Source organism: Cydia fagiglandana, chromosome 1 (assembly GCF_963556715.1).
Source record: "Cydia fagiglandana chromosome 1, ilCydFagi1.1, whole genome shotgun sequence".
Classification (NCBI taxonomy): domain Eukaryota; kingdom Metazoa; phylum Arthropoda; class Insecta; order Lepidoptera; family Tortricidae; genus Cydia; species Cydia fagiglandana.
In genome coordinates, this window is record NC_085932.1 from 864,962 (window position 1) to 880,588 (window position 15,627).

The window sequence follows — 15,627 nt, forward strand, 5'->3', positions numbered from 1 at the left end:
CTTGAGGACAAACAGAAATAAGGTGTAGTATATCCTTGCTTTGGAAGAGAAGGCAGTCGCTTACGTAAACACTAGTGCTTGCGCCAATTTGCCCAAGCGGACCCCACAAATCGAGAAAATTACCTGAGAAACATGATACAGTTCAGACATTTCGCTTAATACTAGTTTTGTATTGACTGTATTTAACTTTTGTTGTTTAGCATTAGTATGACCCGTTAACTCCGTGATATGACGACCCTTTCAAGTCGCCGGTAACAGTCATTAAGACTAGGTGGAGAGGTTTTTCTCGGCAGGGTAACGTAACTTCGTTCGCAACTTTACTTTGTTCGTGACTCGAGGCTCCTATTTCGTATGCCAAAATGCTATCACGCGATTATCATATCCTAACAAAGTGTTCTAAGAATAAGAACAAGTATAATTTCATTTATTCATGGCATACTGAAACTAAATTTCATATAAACGTATTACAAAAAAGTATATCTAAAACATGAAGTATATATATTATAGTTTACCACGAAATGGTCCCGCATCAGCATAATGCTAACCCTAAAGTCAGCGCTGGTCTTCCGGCGAGACCATTGTGGGCCACGGACGCAACCGTACAGTCACCCGCAATAATATGTTACACGATGAAGGCCGCAAAAATATCTGACATGATCTTATTAATAGAGCCATAAGAGCGTGTCACATATTTTTGCGGCCTTCGAAGAGTAACATATTATTGCTGGTGACTGTACCACACTTATACAACGACCGTTCTAATATTAACTATAAAAATTTGAAGGCAAGTCGTTGCTCCGTGAAGAGGATCCTCGCAAATTGGATCGAAACATGTCGAGCTATTCGACTTAATAGTACGTGAGTCACCTGTTTCAATTAATTTTAACCGTTCTAATTATTGCGGCGTCATATACCTACTAATCTAAGTTACCTAAAAAATCTTACTGACTCGCAAACATTATATTTATCAATCCAATCGCAATGTCACGTAACTAGAGTCAAATGTCAACGGAGCACCGGCGACATTAGTCGCTCCGTATAATCGCGTTTGGCAACAAATTACGAGCTACGGGCTTACGGGCATGCGCGATCAGCTGTGCATCAACTGGGAACTTTCATAACACTTACCTTGTTTTAGATGCACTGGGTGCTTAGCCAACGTGCCTACCGTTAACGTTCCGTAGCGTAGTCATCTCTATCAATATCTCTTCCATATTAGTGTGAGAGTGATAGTTGCGTTTCGTATGCCTTGAAGGGTTAACGATTAGCACTTTGGCTAGGTCAGCAGGACTGTAATAGAAAACTGGAGGTGGGAATTTGTCGAATATAATTAATATAGTTAATATAATAGTTCACCACGTAATGGTCCCGCCTCAGTATACTGCTAATCCTAAAGTAAGCGCTGATCTTCCGGCGAGACCAGTTGTGGGCCACGAACGCAACCGGCAGCGGCCTTATCAATAATCTGACTATTTTATAATAATGTGAATATTTATACTTGAAATTTTATCATAATACCTACACTAATAACTTAAACTAATTTTCTAATCATTCAGGTTAACTTAACAATATGTGTATTGATTACATCTAGCTTTATTTTATTCTTATGCTGAACAGTTTTGTCTTAGCCGAATAGTAAAACTGTTTAAAATAAAACTGTACGGAACTAACATTTCAAGTCTTAATTCGGAAACGATAACGAATATTACTTTATCATCCTCGCACACTCGTCATTTGAGTGAGCAAGAGCTCGAAGCCAATAAGTTTTCGAAATCATTTCGATTCGTTATATTCAGAATTGAGAATAATGCTAAGACATAAAGCTAGATTAAATCAGTTCACACACCATTACTATTGCTGTGTTCAAGCGAAAATAACCCGTAAAATTTTTATTAGAGTAAAATAAAACACTCGCTGCACGCGAATACGTAGTGTGATCTTTGTCATATCTACCCGCCGCAGGTAAGTGTGACAGAGAGAACACGACGTGCAGCGACTATTTGATTTTACTATAGTTTTGGAGGTTAAAGTAGAGTTTTGTTGAACAGGGAATCAACGCCAAATACAGACGTGTTGAGCTTTATTTAAAATGAAGTAAGGTGCAAAATTGTGCATCAACTAGATTGGAGTATAAAATTAATTATATGACAGTATTATAAGAAAACTTTTCAACATACCTTCATCATCGTCGTCTTCCTTATGTTTGTCCCGGCAATTGCCACGGCTCATGGGAGCTTGGGGTCCGCTTGGCAACGAATCCCGAGAATTGGCGGAGGCACTAGTTTTTACGAAAGTGACTGCCATCTGAGCATTTGACCTTCCATCCCAGAGCGTAAACTAGACCTTATTGGGATTATGGGTCCGGTTTCCTCACGATGTTTCCTTTATCGAAAAGCGGCTAGTAGTAACCGTAGCAGCAGCAGTAGTAGTAGCTACGTTACCTCACGTGGACTAGGTACAATATTAATATACAAAAAAGTAGTAAAAAAATACTAAAGAATTTTATGGACAATTGAATATCCCTATGAAATTATGCTCCTTCAATTTACATATTACATAGCATTATTATTACTTATAGTGTACAATTTACATAGCATTATTATTACTTATAGTGTAGTTAAATCGAGGTGAACTGCTGGTATCTAGTTATACTTGTTTGCTTTCTGTGCACTTCTATTTCTATTTGAGTTTGTTAACTGTTGATTTAAGATAAAATATAAGAGCGCACCGCCAACAAACTGTTGTACAGTTTGGCGAAATTTTTGTTACTGTGTATGTATGTGTTTTTTATATAACAATAAATAAAAAGAAAAAAAAAATATACCTTTTTCTGATCACGTTCAACGTTTACAATAAGAAACCTTGTTACAAAGCACTAAGATCTATTTTTCAAGTAGGTAATTTAGTAAAAAGACGTCAACTCACAACAATGCCATTCAAACCATTTAATACAGTACGTGGACGATAAAAAGGGACGTTTAATTTCCAAGTCACCTTCAGTATTGGGGTCTGAATGGAGTCATTGGGACGGCGAGCCAATGTACGTCGTGCATGGTTAATGGCTCTATAAAATATCCTGGAGTCTTCAAGCGAGCGCGTGGAATACCTATAGCCAGAAAAACTCAGCAACTTTTCTTATTATCAATGCAATAGGTTTATTCCATCGTATTTTCATAAATAATTATTTCAATGGCAAAGATAAGGGTCGTTAAATAATTAAGATCTAATTAATATTTTATTAGCTTCTGCCCGCGACTTCGCGCGCCGCGATCCTGTGTGAGATCATCATCATCTCAGCCATAAGACGTCCACTGCTGAACATAGGCCTCCCCCTTGGATCTCCATACGTGCCGGTTGGAAGCGACCCGCATCCAGCGTCTTCCGGCGACCTTAACAAAGTCGTCTGTCCATCTTGTGGGTGGACGTCCTACGCTGCGCTTGCTAGTCCGTGGTCTCCACTCGAGCACTTTTCGACCCCATCGGCCATCTTGCAATGCGTTGCGTGCAATGTGGCCTGCCCATTGCCACTTCAGCTGTGTGGGATGATGATTGATAATAACTACCCAATGTCCTACCCCGGGCCTAAAACTATGTCCATATCCATTCAAATCAGTTCAGCGGCTTAAGCGTGAAGAGGTAATAGAAGATTGACGTGTCAAACGCTTCGGCCTGGACTTATAGGTACTTGAAAAATATGGTTGTCGTTGTCATAGTGGAGCGCGGTTATCGCTTTTAGTTCCCGCACACACGTAACCATATCCAATAATATTTTGTATCCGCCTCGCTTGCGTGCAACCACCATAATGCATCTCTTATGTCATTTCGTATCAAAACTGACATCCATCAAACCGTGTTGTCGACACGAAAATTCCCACGTATTTTTGCCAAACAGTGGCAGTAGAGGAAGTGCGAAATGTTGAACGGATAGCCAAAGCTCTGCCGCGTCGCCGTTATTCAATTTACATGCAAATGGGAGGGGGTGGGGGGCGCCAATACTACGCTGATGTATCGCGTCAGAACGTGTCCTGTGCCGGTGTAGCGGGTCAAGCGAAAAGCGAAGGCGATTGTTGATTAAGATACGGCGCGATTCGGAAAATGAATTAGACATTCACTAGATATGAAATAGTAACGATGTGTGACGTTCCACGGCAAAAAGTACCCTATGTCGGGTGCCCTGAAAACCAGTATCGTGTCTAATAGACGCGTGAAATAGTAACGATGTGTGACGTTCCACGGCAAAAAGTACCCTATGTCGGGTGCCCTGAAAACCAGTATCGTGTCTAATAGACGCAGCTTATGCCGAGCGGCATCCTATTAGGTGTAATTGTGATAAATTACTTTGCTGTAATTGTGATTAATATAGAACTTTTTATGATAAATAAATCTTTTTCTATTCTATTTTATTTTTTATACTTATAGGATTTTAGAGAGTAAAATTTAATGACAGGGAAAAGCATCGATAATTGAATTTATCGATTTAGGCCTGTCATTCAATTTTGCCCCCTGAAATGGTGTCTGGTTATTAAAGTGTGAGTTCTCTGTGCAACAGGGTCATGATGGCTACGATTACTCTGGCAAGAATGTAATGCTAAAAAGAAAATACTTATAGGTAGTAACTCGATTTGGAAAGTTTCTAATTGCAAATCAGTAGATTGAGTGCAGTGCGTGCTACGTTGTGTTCACATTGACAATAATGGGAGAGCCCATTAGTGTCACTGATCTCCGCTTTCGCTTGTAAATTGCTCCAGCAATATTCGTGTGAAATATAACGCTACAGTGGCTGTCTTCGATATTCACGGGTCACGTCACATAGGTCAGCGTTCGGTTTTAATATAAACCATGCTACGGTTACGTTGGGATTGACGTGTTGAGAGGCCGAGAGGTAAATCATTATAGTCGCCATACAGCAATGTACATGTATCATGTCATGTACATTGCTGAATACATAAAGGCATCATGATTTTCCATAATGTTTTTCATTAATGATTGCATTGCCTGATAGTAACATACTCACTTTCACATACTAGCCCCGATGCATATTATGTTCTCGTCTAGTCAGACCATTTATTGAAGTTGTCCCGTTTTTACAAAACTAATGTATTAGGTAGTAAAAAAATCACTAATGTTTAAGTCTAATACTAATTTAGTTTAATTTTATATGTAAATAGTCTCATCATCATTTCAGCCTATATACGTCCCACTGCTGAGCACAGGCCTCCTCTCATGCGCGAGAGGGCTTGGGCTATAGTCCCCACGCTAGCCCAATGCGGATTGGGGACTTCACATACACCTTTGAATTTCTTCGCAGATGTATGCAGGTTTCCTCACGATGTTTTCCTTCACCGAAAAGCTAGTGGTAAATATCAAATGATATTTCGTACATAAGTTCCGAAAAACTCATTGGTACGAGCCGGGATTTGAACCCGCGACCTCCGGATTGAAAGTCGGGCGTCATATCCACTCGGCCACCACTGCTTAAATAGTCTACAATGACTTTTGTTATGTTTAAGGCGTGACAAGCAACGTCAATCACAATGATATGGCGTGGCGATGGCGTCCATTGAAGATAATATTTATTTTGTATGAAAAATAGGAAGTCTAAATACTTCATAATTTTTAAAAGTTGTTGAACAAAAAGTGTCACCGTTTGAGGAGTACAATCTATGTTTTAATTATTTGCTCGTGTTATAGGCATATCTTTCCGGTATATCTTTCTTTTAAGAACTCTCTAATAAAATAGATGGTGTTAAAATACCTATACTAATCGGTTAAATTTGGATTTCATCTGCGCCATGCATATTTTCAATTTTGCCAAACATTTTGACAAGTAAAATATTTATTCTGCATGAAAAACTGCTTAAAATTAAGGCTGACATCCACTTTCTCCACACTTTATTCGGGTGTGAAAAGCCTACCTCGGCCAGCCCCGTATTAACCCGCCTAATGCTCTTAGCGCGAGCACTGTTATAATGCGGCCTCAAATTATAAATAATCCAGTCCGCTTAGGGGCCTGCACACTGGTGTTATTGGCTGACCTTCTTTGATCATTTCCAAAGGTACCTAAACGAAAAAATCAGTCAAATCTTCTCTTGATCGAAGACAGTATTAAAATGATTTCTAGTAAAAATATTTGAACATTTAACTCGATTTTTTGTATGAGGTAAATTTAACTGCAATAATTAATAATATATTGGATTTATTCCATCGATAATACGATTCTCATCTGTCATTCTCGTAACTTAATTCGTTGGAATAAATTATCGGACAACTTAAATGATAACTGAAAAATCTGCCCTATGTGTTATGGTGAAGAAGTCAATATTTAAAAAAATATCTATTATTAAACCGCACTAACCAACAATATCTCTTCTTGTTCCAGGTAAGTTCCCAATGCAGTGTAAACAAAAACGAAACCGGCCGAATAACGAGTGCAAATCCCTCACATAATGAGCCGAGCCGTGGAACACAAGCCCCGCACAAAGAGATGAGCCGACCTCTTCATTAGACCTCCTTGAGCAAAATACAGTCTTTGTAAAATATTAACGCATATAAAGTTACACGCTGGTAGCTGAGAACTAGACGGGTTTTATGTCTTGAATTTAAAGCGCCTTTAGTTTGGATTATGTTTTGGGCGAGTTGTTTTTTAAAGGATTTAAGCACTTTTGTTTTAGTTTGACACTTTAACTTTAGAATACGGCCCTATTTGGAAATTTAGGATTATTGGACCCCATCGCCTAGCAAGTGTGATGAAAAAATACAATACAGCGCTAGCTCGATAAGATTACGCCTTATGTGTCTTATCGCCTACGTGTAAGAATACCTTTTGCAGTTCCTAAATATGATGCTACATTACTGTACTAGTGCGATAATTGGCACATTAAGCCGGGTACTCACTAGCGAGCTGTAACCGAACATGCGTGATACAGTAACGAGGTTCTAGTGTGTACGAGAAGGCCAAGCCGCTGGAAGCCGGATCTATCCTCAGTTTTGGTTTGTAACTCCACTATGTCGGACGAATATTTTTCGCATGTGCAGAATACATACTAGATGCCTACTCGATGATCATAAACGGCCACGAAGATGTGGGATTCATAGAATTTATCGGGAAAGTAGTTCCATAGAATACACTACATAGTACACTATTTTCCCTGTAGGCGTCTATCAGCAATAGTAGTTTGTGTTACAAGGGATCAAAATGATATATTTCCGTCAAGAGCGTATATTGAATCCTGAATGAAGCGATGGATTCTACAATATACAAATTCTAAAGTAGAATCCTGAGCGTAATGAGGGATTCAAGTGTTAACGCCCAAGACGAAATAATTTTGATACCGTGTGACACATACTGCTTTTCACATCAACTATGAGGAAAATAAAAAAATCTTAGTGTTGACACAATCTGATGCTTAAACAGATTATTTAAGCTAAAAAAATAATGTGCAAAAAATGTAAAAATAGTGTGCTTGAACAGAAAAGAGCCACTTTGATCCCTCCTTAGCAGGGCAGCAAAAGCCTTTTTCCGAATAGGTGATGTGAAAAATACATTTATCCTCTGACTATTCACTCATGACGAATAAATACTCGATATATAGCTGGTTCGCAGCGGTTAGCAACAACTAATCTTGACGTCCACGAGCGCAGTGCAAGCGTCCTTTGGTTCGCGGCAAAAACCGACAACCGTCGGATCGCTGCGAGCCGCTCGTGTAGCGTTCGTTGCAGGCTCGCGAGCACGTACACACTATGTTTTTGGCAACAGTAACAGTTACAGTTACGTGCAACGTTACGGGTTCAGAAATGAGTACGTTGTAAACGTCGGCTCGCTGCGAGCCGCTCGTGTAGCGTTCGTTGCAGGCTCGCGAGCCACGTACACACTATGTTTTTGGCAACAGTAACAGTTACAGTTACGTGCAACGTTACGGGTTCAGAAATGAGTACGTTGTAAACGTCGGCTCGCTGCGAGCCGCTCGTGTAGCGTTCGTTGCAGGCTCGCGAGCACGTACACACTATGTTTTTGGCAACAGTAACTGTTACAGTTACGTGCAACGTTACGGGTTCAGAAATGAGTATGTTGTAGATGTCGGCTCGCTGCGAACCGCTCGCGTACCGCTCGCAGCAGGTTTGCGAACCACGTACACGCTATGTTTTTTGGTTACAGTATATGCAGCGGTTACAGTTACAGCTCGCTAATGAGTACCCGGCTTTACGCGAAAACGTTGTACGATACATGTGCGAACAGGTAATTTGCAACTAGTGCCGATAAATTAAAACAGGACCAAAGGGAGAGAAAAGGGATTCCTATTTTTTGCAATAGTATCATAATAACTGACTGTACTACAGCAGCAGAAGTTGCTAAGCAGGCCAGGTGTTCAAAATGATCTTGATGTGACTTTATTGTTAAGAGAATTAGAGCGTGTCAACGTAATTTTGAACACATCGCGCGCTAAGCAACTTGTTACGAGCAAGTGTGATAAAAATATTCTAAACCACCTCCTCCACTTCTCAGGCCAGTCTCGCAATTTGCAGGCTCCGGTTCGAGTTATTTGTTTGGATGCAATCTCGTATATGATTAAAACGGTGCAGGACAAGGGCCTTGGGGAAATCATTGGGCGGACGCACTGCATAATTAGCTGGGGGTGGCTTCCGGATTCTTTAGAGTAAAAAGGTGGTGGGGGTGAACTTAGGACATGCTTGATCTGTTTAGATTTTGGGAGTGGTGTACCGCTTTGTTAAGTGCTTAGTTAAGTGAAATTGTTTTAGGTAAAGTATTTAGGACATGCTGGATTTAGGGACTTTGGTTTTACGTGAAGGGATAACATTATAAGTAGACTTGCGTACATTACATCTGAAAATAATTATATTCACGAAGTTAATTATGCCAATCTTTTCGTGGTTTAAAAACAGTCATTCTTTGGCAAATAGCTGTCTAAGTGTCTATGTATATCCATTTAATTCTTGATAATAAATAAACATAATTTACATATTTATTCCGGGATATCTTTACATATCAGCATTACAGCTAGCCCCAATACGCTGTAGAATTAAATGTGTTATAGTGAAGCTTTAGTAATATGTAAAAGTATATGATGAATGGGACAATCTTAGACAAATCGACCTCGTTTAATTTTACTCCTCATATACGTAGTTGTGTAAATATTTCTACGCTGATGCATGCCGGCAGAATATGCTGACCTTTTACTAAACAACATTGTATGTACCATATTCTTAGAAATAAAGTATTGAATTGAATTGAATAGTAAGCTCAATAAGGCTTTTATGGGTATTAGACGACGATATAAATATAATAGATATATCTAAATAAATACTTATAAACATAGAAAACATCTCGGGAACAAATATCTGTAATGAACATAATGAATAAATGTCCTTACCAGGATTTGAACCCGGGACCTCCTGCTTCGTAGGTAGGCCGTAGGGCTACTACCAACTAAGCTAGGAGATCGTTATACGAGGTGGCTAGATCTTCCAGTAATAAATAAATAACTCGGAATATGAATAAAGTATCAAATTAAAATTCTGCGAAAGCTTCCTAGTTTCCCGTCGCTCGCGGACATGTATATATATATGCGCAGATGCGTTCATATGTGGACATTCTACGTAAATAAGACCGGCAAAGGGGCCCCAATAAAACCCAAATGACAATATTTCCCGCATGTTCTCTTTAATTATGTTATAGTTGCTACTTCGCAGTTTGAAATTAATTTCGAATTCATATTTAATAGAGTGCAAAGGGTTTCGCTCTTCTATTTTGTACTAACAAAATGTGTTTTAATTACATTTTGAATAAAATCTCACTAATGTTCTAACGGATTTTAATGACGGCGTCATGGTGGTGTTAAGTTAATTTTTTTATCCACAGTTAAATTTTACATTTAAAAATATGATTTGTCTCATAGTTATATCGAAAAAAACAAACATATGTATGTGATGAAAATTCAGTAAAGATTCATACTTGTTACGGTTTGGATTTTATTTTGATACAACTTTGATCGCTATCGCTGATTCGTGTAATTATGCGACATAAAGTAGATGTCGTGCGTGAGATGCTCGCCAATCATCAAGACGATTTTCAACGTCGCATCAAAACCAATTCAATGATAATTGATAAATTAAAATCAACCTGCCGTGATTAATTATAAGTACTTAGGTATATCTGTTTAGTTGGAATAACTACAGTAATCAGGTCAAAAAATAGTTATTCTGCTAGTGACCAAATACTTCGTTAAGGTATACAAGGTGTCGCTTAAGATATGAGACTAGATTATATGTTACTCTGTGGAGCTAGTTCTGCTGACTGTATAGGACATGTTAAAAGGGCCTCACAGTCTAAGGATGTCTAAGCCCTAGCTTAACGCCATTCTGCGTTACAAAGGGAATCCAATGGCTAGTCTTTGCGAGTATGAGATTAAAGGATTATAACGTCTCAGGTGAGCCTGTGTAAACGAGGCTTAAGTGAACCACAAGAAACATCTGATATGACTGGATGAAAATTAGAGATTATGAAATAAGCTTAATTACACTCAACGAATTATGCGAGACGCATTAGGACGTCATTTTGATATTACTCGTAGTGTCATTATGAGATAAAATCGAGAAAAATATATGAACAATTATTTCTGCCCATAATTGCGTCTGCGTGGAATAATGATAATTGATAAAAACTATCATAATTATGTCCTTCCTCGGGCCTCAATCTATATTCATACCAAAAACCTAAATCGGTAAGCGGTTTAAGGTACCAAAGACAAATAGACAAAGTTATTTTCTCACGTACCAATTTATTAGTAGAGATAATAACATGACATCGTTCGCATATCTATCAGTTTCGCTCCAGATTCGAGCAAAACATGCTCTACCTATTTTTCGCAGTATCCTATCCTCTATTAAGTAACTTAGTCGTAGTTATTAACATTAACTTTACCAATAAAAAGCACAAAAACAATCGGTTTTATTACTATTTTAATCAAAAATCACATGACAATGAAGACGAAATCACGCGGAAAACAAAAACGCGTCCAATAAAAAGTTTTCACGGTCAAACCAGATTAGTTGTCCGACTTTGACAAATTAACATACGCAATTTCGCCCGTCGGCAAATAGACTCGTCCACTGTGTGCATTAACCTGTATCTACTCATAAAACACCTCGTAATAGACTGCGTTACCGCTTGTAGAACATGGTCTTTACATTCGTAATGAATGTACAAAATTCGAGACCAAACTTGTACTGGGTAGTCTGTGCTAAAGCGCGCGATGAGCGTTATTAAATCGCTTCAACCACTGTAGCCCTTTCGACTCCAAAAGGGGTCGAAATTCCGTACAAAATTGGTGGCACGGCAAAACGCGGTTAATTTATCAGCTCGCCCATACGACACTTCAATAAAATTAACTATGATGAATGGAAAAATTGTCTGGTATGGTCATCAATCATGGAAGTTAGCTGCAAACTATGAGGGGACTTTGATTTGACGACGCGACGACGACACGATTTTCTAGTTTTCTTTTTTAGTTGTGAGTGATTAGTTGTAAACTGTAAAAATATGAAGTGTTTAGAGCAGGGAAAGTGAGAGAAATGAATGCAATAAATACATAATTATTTCAAAATATCAAATGCAATTGAGAATAAGTATACTAGTATAGTATCTACCCACCAAAAACATAAATGTAAAAAAGGAGATGCTTGAACTTGGCTTGACACGCTGCCGCGTGTTTAGATAAGAATCAAACCGTCAAGGGGTTTTCTGATCCATTGTTATATTTCATCTAGTGTTAAATAAAGTCCGGCTGGTTTTATTACATATCTCTTCCTTCCTTGCCGTATCCGGCAATGGCGACCCCATCAACAATTCTTATCCGGATTATGAAATGCCCTTATGTGGCTCGCAAAACCAAACTTTGTCTTGAAGATGCGGTCACACGATGCGCAATGGAGTTGTCCAGTCGAGTTGCGGGTGTATGTGTAGGAGGGCTTAGGTCGCGTCTTGCGGATATGACGCTTAGCATCCAGGTCTTCCAGACGCTGCTGCTCAAATTGAGCTACTTTCTTATGAACTCTAGAACGCCATTCCGATCTTTGTAATGCAATGCCCTCCCAGCAGTCAGTCGGTATCCCGCAAGCGACGAGGTGGCGTTTGAGAACGTCTTTATGTCGCAGGTACTGGCCCCCCTGCTTCCGCTTTCCACAAGAGAGCTCTGAGTAGAAAACTGCTTTGGGCAGTCTCTCATTCTCCATACGCACGACATGGCCACACCACCTTAGCTGATGCTTCATGACCAGTGCTTCAATACCAGGCATCTCGACGCGACGTAAAACTTCCGTATTCGGTACCTTGTCTTGCCACTTTATACGTAGAATTGAGCGCAGACAACGTAGGTGGAATGTGTCCAGTTTTTTCATGTCTGATTTATAGCTGCACCACGTTTCTGAGGCATAAAGCAGAGTGGGTATGATGATAGCTTTGTAAACCATAATTTTTGTGGACAGCTTCAAATCGTGCGACCTCCACACACGGTTGCTGAGCTTGCCAAATGCAGCAGCTGCATTACATATACGCTAATAGTGACAAATGCCCTTGTTCAATTCAAGTTTCTGACCTTGAAAGCCCAAAAGAATTTGAAAATTTGTCGTTACGGCAAAAGTCACTAATTAATATTTATAGCAAATTAAACATGCATCAAAGTGAGTCCAAATAAGTCTATACACCCACATAGGCCTTGAGATACAGCTGACCAAAGTCGCTTAATTTTTTTGCAATGCCAGTATCATATGATACCAGATTAAACATATTATACTTCAGACCTGGTAACTAGAACTGATTATTAATATTTTATTATGTATGGTTACTAGACCTCGTTAATGGTCTCATTTTATAATTCATAATTGTTCTACAAGACATTTTTTTTAATACCTATCTACCTCAATCAATGATGCCGTATACAGTAAAACAACGCCAGGAATATGTGGTGGCTAATAGCTTTTTTATTGTGATGTATTCTTATCATGCTTTTAATCATGTGTTGACACGTCACTAATTTAGAATTCCGGTAGGGCAGGTAAATATGGGCGAGGCTGGAGTGTCCTATGTCATAACATTTTAATGGCATTTTAAATGGATGTATTCATTTGATCAATGCATGAAATATACTTCATATACCCATGTATTTTGCACTAAGATATTTTTATGTCAGTGGGGGTAAAACTTTCTTAATAGTTAACACTAATATTCTAATGATATTGAATGGTTGGTAAGCGAAAGGAAGATTTTTCAAATCTGTTATGTACCCACATATTGATATGACTTTAGGTAATGATCACTCTCTTTGATTTTAACTTGACTGATTTTATCATTACTTAAATTATTCGCGAATCATTAAAATATTATATGGTTACTAAAATTAGGGGTTTCCTCGACTTATATCGTATGAAAATGCAACACCTAGGTTTCTTAGTAAAACTTTCAAGGTTTTTTTAAGAATACTCTTTTCTGGGACCGTGGTGCCCAGGGGCCCATAAACTAGTTCGGCAGCTCTCAAAAAAAATATTCGAGGTCACCGGGGACCGTAGGGCTGGCTCGTTCCTCGCCCAACGGATCGGCATAGCCATCCAAAGGGGGAACGCAGCCAGCCTTATGGGAACCCTTCCACAGGGTTCCCATAAGGCTAAATCACACAACATCAACACACAACAACAACAACACCAACAACAACATCAACACATCAAGTTATATATATATATGTTTTTTCTCTTTTCTTATAAGTAATTTTATTAAAATAATAAAAATTACTTAAGCAATTCTAATCCATCAATCATCGTAACTTTAACTTTAACGTAACTAAATCAATTTACGAAATACGTAAACTTAAAATCTTTAAATCACTTAAGATCTATTTAAGAGATAATCTTGTTTAAATCCCCGCTGTGTTTAAATTCTAAAGTAACGAAGTTGTCAGTTTACATTCCAATACCGAATTTTCATAATACAAAGTCTCGATACTTAATAAAATAAGGTATTCTATTATCTCACCTCCGAAACGAAATAGTTAAAAAGCTGCCATTGATAACGCAAAAAAGATGACGCGAGTTCCAAAGTTGCTGAACTTTATAAAACTTTGGTCGTTTACTTTGTGAAAAATATCATCGAATAACATCGAAAAAGGGTACGTTTTTCGTAAAACACAGTCCGATCACACGAGTCACTTAGGGGTGAGGTGTTTTGGAAAAAAGTTGGAAATATGCTGAAAGTCACTTCATCAAAGTTTTTCTGCATGTGTTTTGTTAGACCCGAGGTTTGTGATACGGGATTTTTTATGTGACACTGAAATCGTCTCGTTTTTCTACAATATGGAATAGGAAATATTTCAGTTTTTTGAGTAATGTTGATGTTTGAAAACATTGTCAGTAATGGCTATTTGTAATGCTTGTGTAACTTAAAAATAAATACCAAATTACTCACTCGACGTACCAAATGTGCCAAAAATACTGCCGGCTCGCTCGCTCGCTCGTTTACCTGCAAGTGTCCAAAACCAATTGTCATCGTGGATTTCACGCCCGCCGGACACTAGTTAGCACTTGTCTCTGTTCTCTATAAATAATAGCTGCTATAATATGAATGAATGAATCAGTGAAAAGAAATCCCTCCAAGTCAATCTTTGTCGTATACAGTTAATTTGGTTCCTTCCTTCCGAACTTTGCAAAAGCCATCATAATATTTTGCCAAGTTTTGGGGATAGATAAACTTCTGAATGTACCTACAAAGTTGGTACGTTTTCCTTCGGTGATATCAGCATTTGATTAAAAGTAAAATGTTACGGTCATCTCCATTCGTCGACTATTTTTTCGCGATTTCGGTATTGGCGCCATAGTAAAAGTTGTTCAGTATGACCTACGTACTTAGTACATATCCACCCCTCAGAATATGGTCAGGGATAACAATTTCACCCTGTTTAATCACCTTAAGGTATGCATTGACCATATTATCACGACACTAGTTTGTACAGCGGCGATCCATCAACGCGCTAATACACCAATGAATATTAATATGTGCTGGTTTATTTGCTTATTTATTAGCTCTGAGACCGGTGGCCATGTTTTTATGTATGATGAGTGTAATGTCATTGCGGGTTTTGATATTGGAACTGAGGTAATTATCTAATTGTGTTTGATTCTATTGCTTTCGGCAATTGCTTTCAGTTATATCTCGTTGTATGTGAAGGTGTTTATAAAATAGTAGTTTAATTTGATTGTTCTAAATTCAATTTGTAACAGAAAAGTCGTAGAATTTATGGGCTCCCTTATCACTAACTTAGGTATCGTTATACCAAAACACTATACAAATTTAACACAACACATGTTTTACACCCTAGTTTTAAGACAAGGGCCATACTTACCTGAATTTAAATAGGTAGCTACGTTTTTTATGGATCACCCCTGGAGTTTCAAGCCATGGGCTTACCACCGGTTCCCCTTACCAGTCTATTGTATTCTTGTTACAACCGTGACATAAAAAAAGAAAATCTCGCGGTACAAATCCCTATCATCTTCATTATAACCGCATTTTCCCATGTGCAGCCTAGTTTTTCTCCACAAAAATAAACAACAATCACGTCAGAT

General features: G+C 38.5%; 1 protein-coding gene across 6 annotated transcripts in view; it reads left to right on the forward strand.

Moving 5' to 3' along the window:
• The window catches only part of LOC134670168 (CUGBP Elav-like family member 4), a 797,956-nt gene that overhangs the window by 336,613 nt on the left and 445,716 nt on the right, over positions 1 to 15,627 (forward strand). The gene's annotated exons all lie outside the window — the stretch shown is intronic.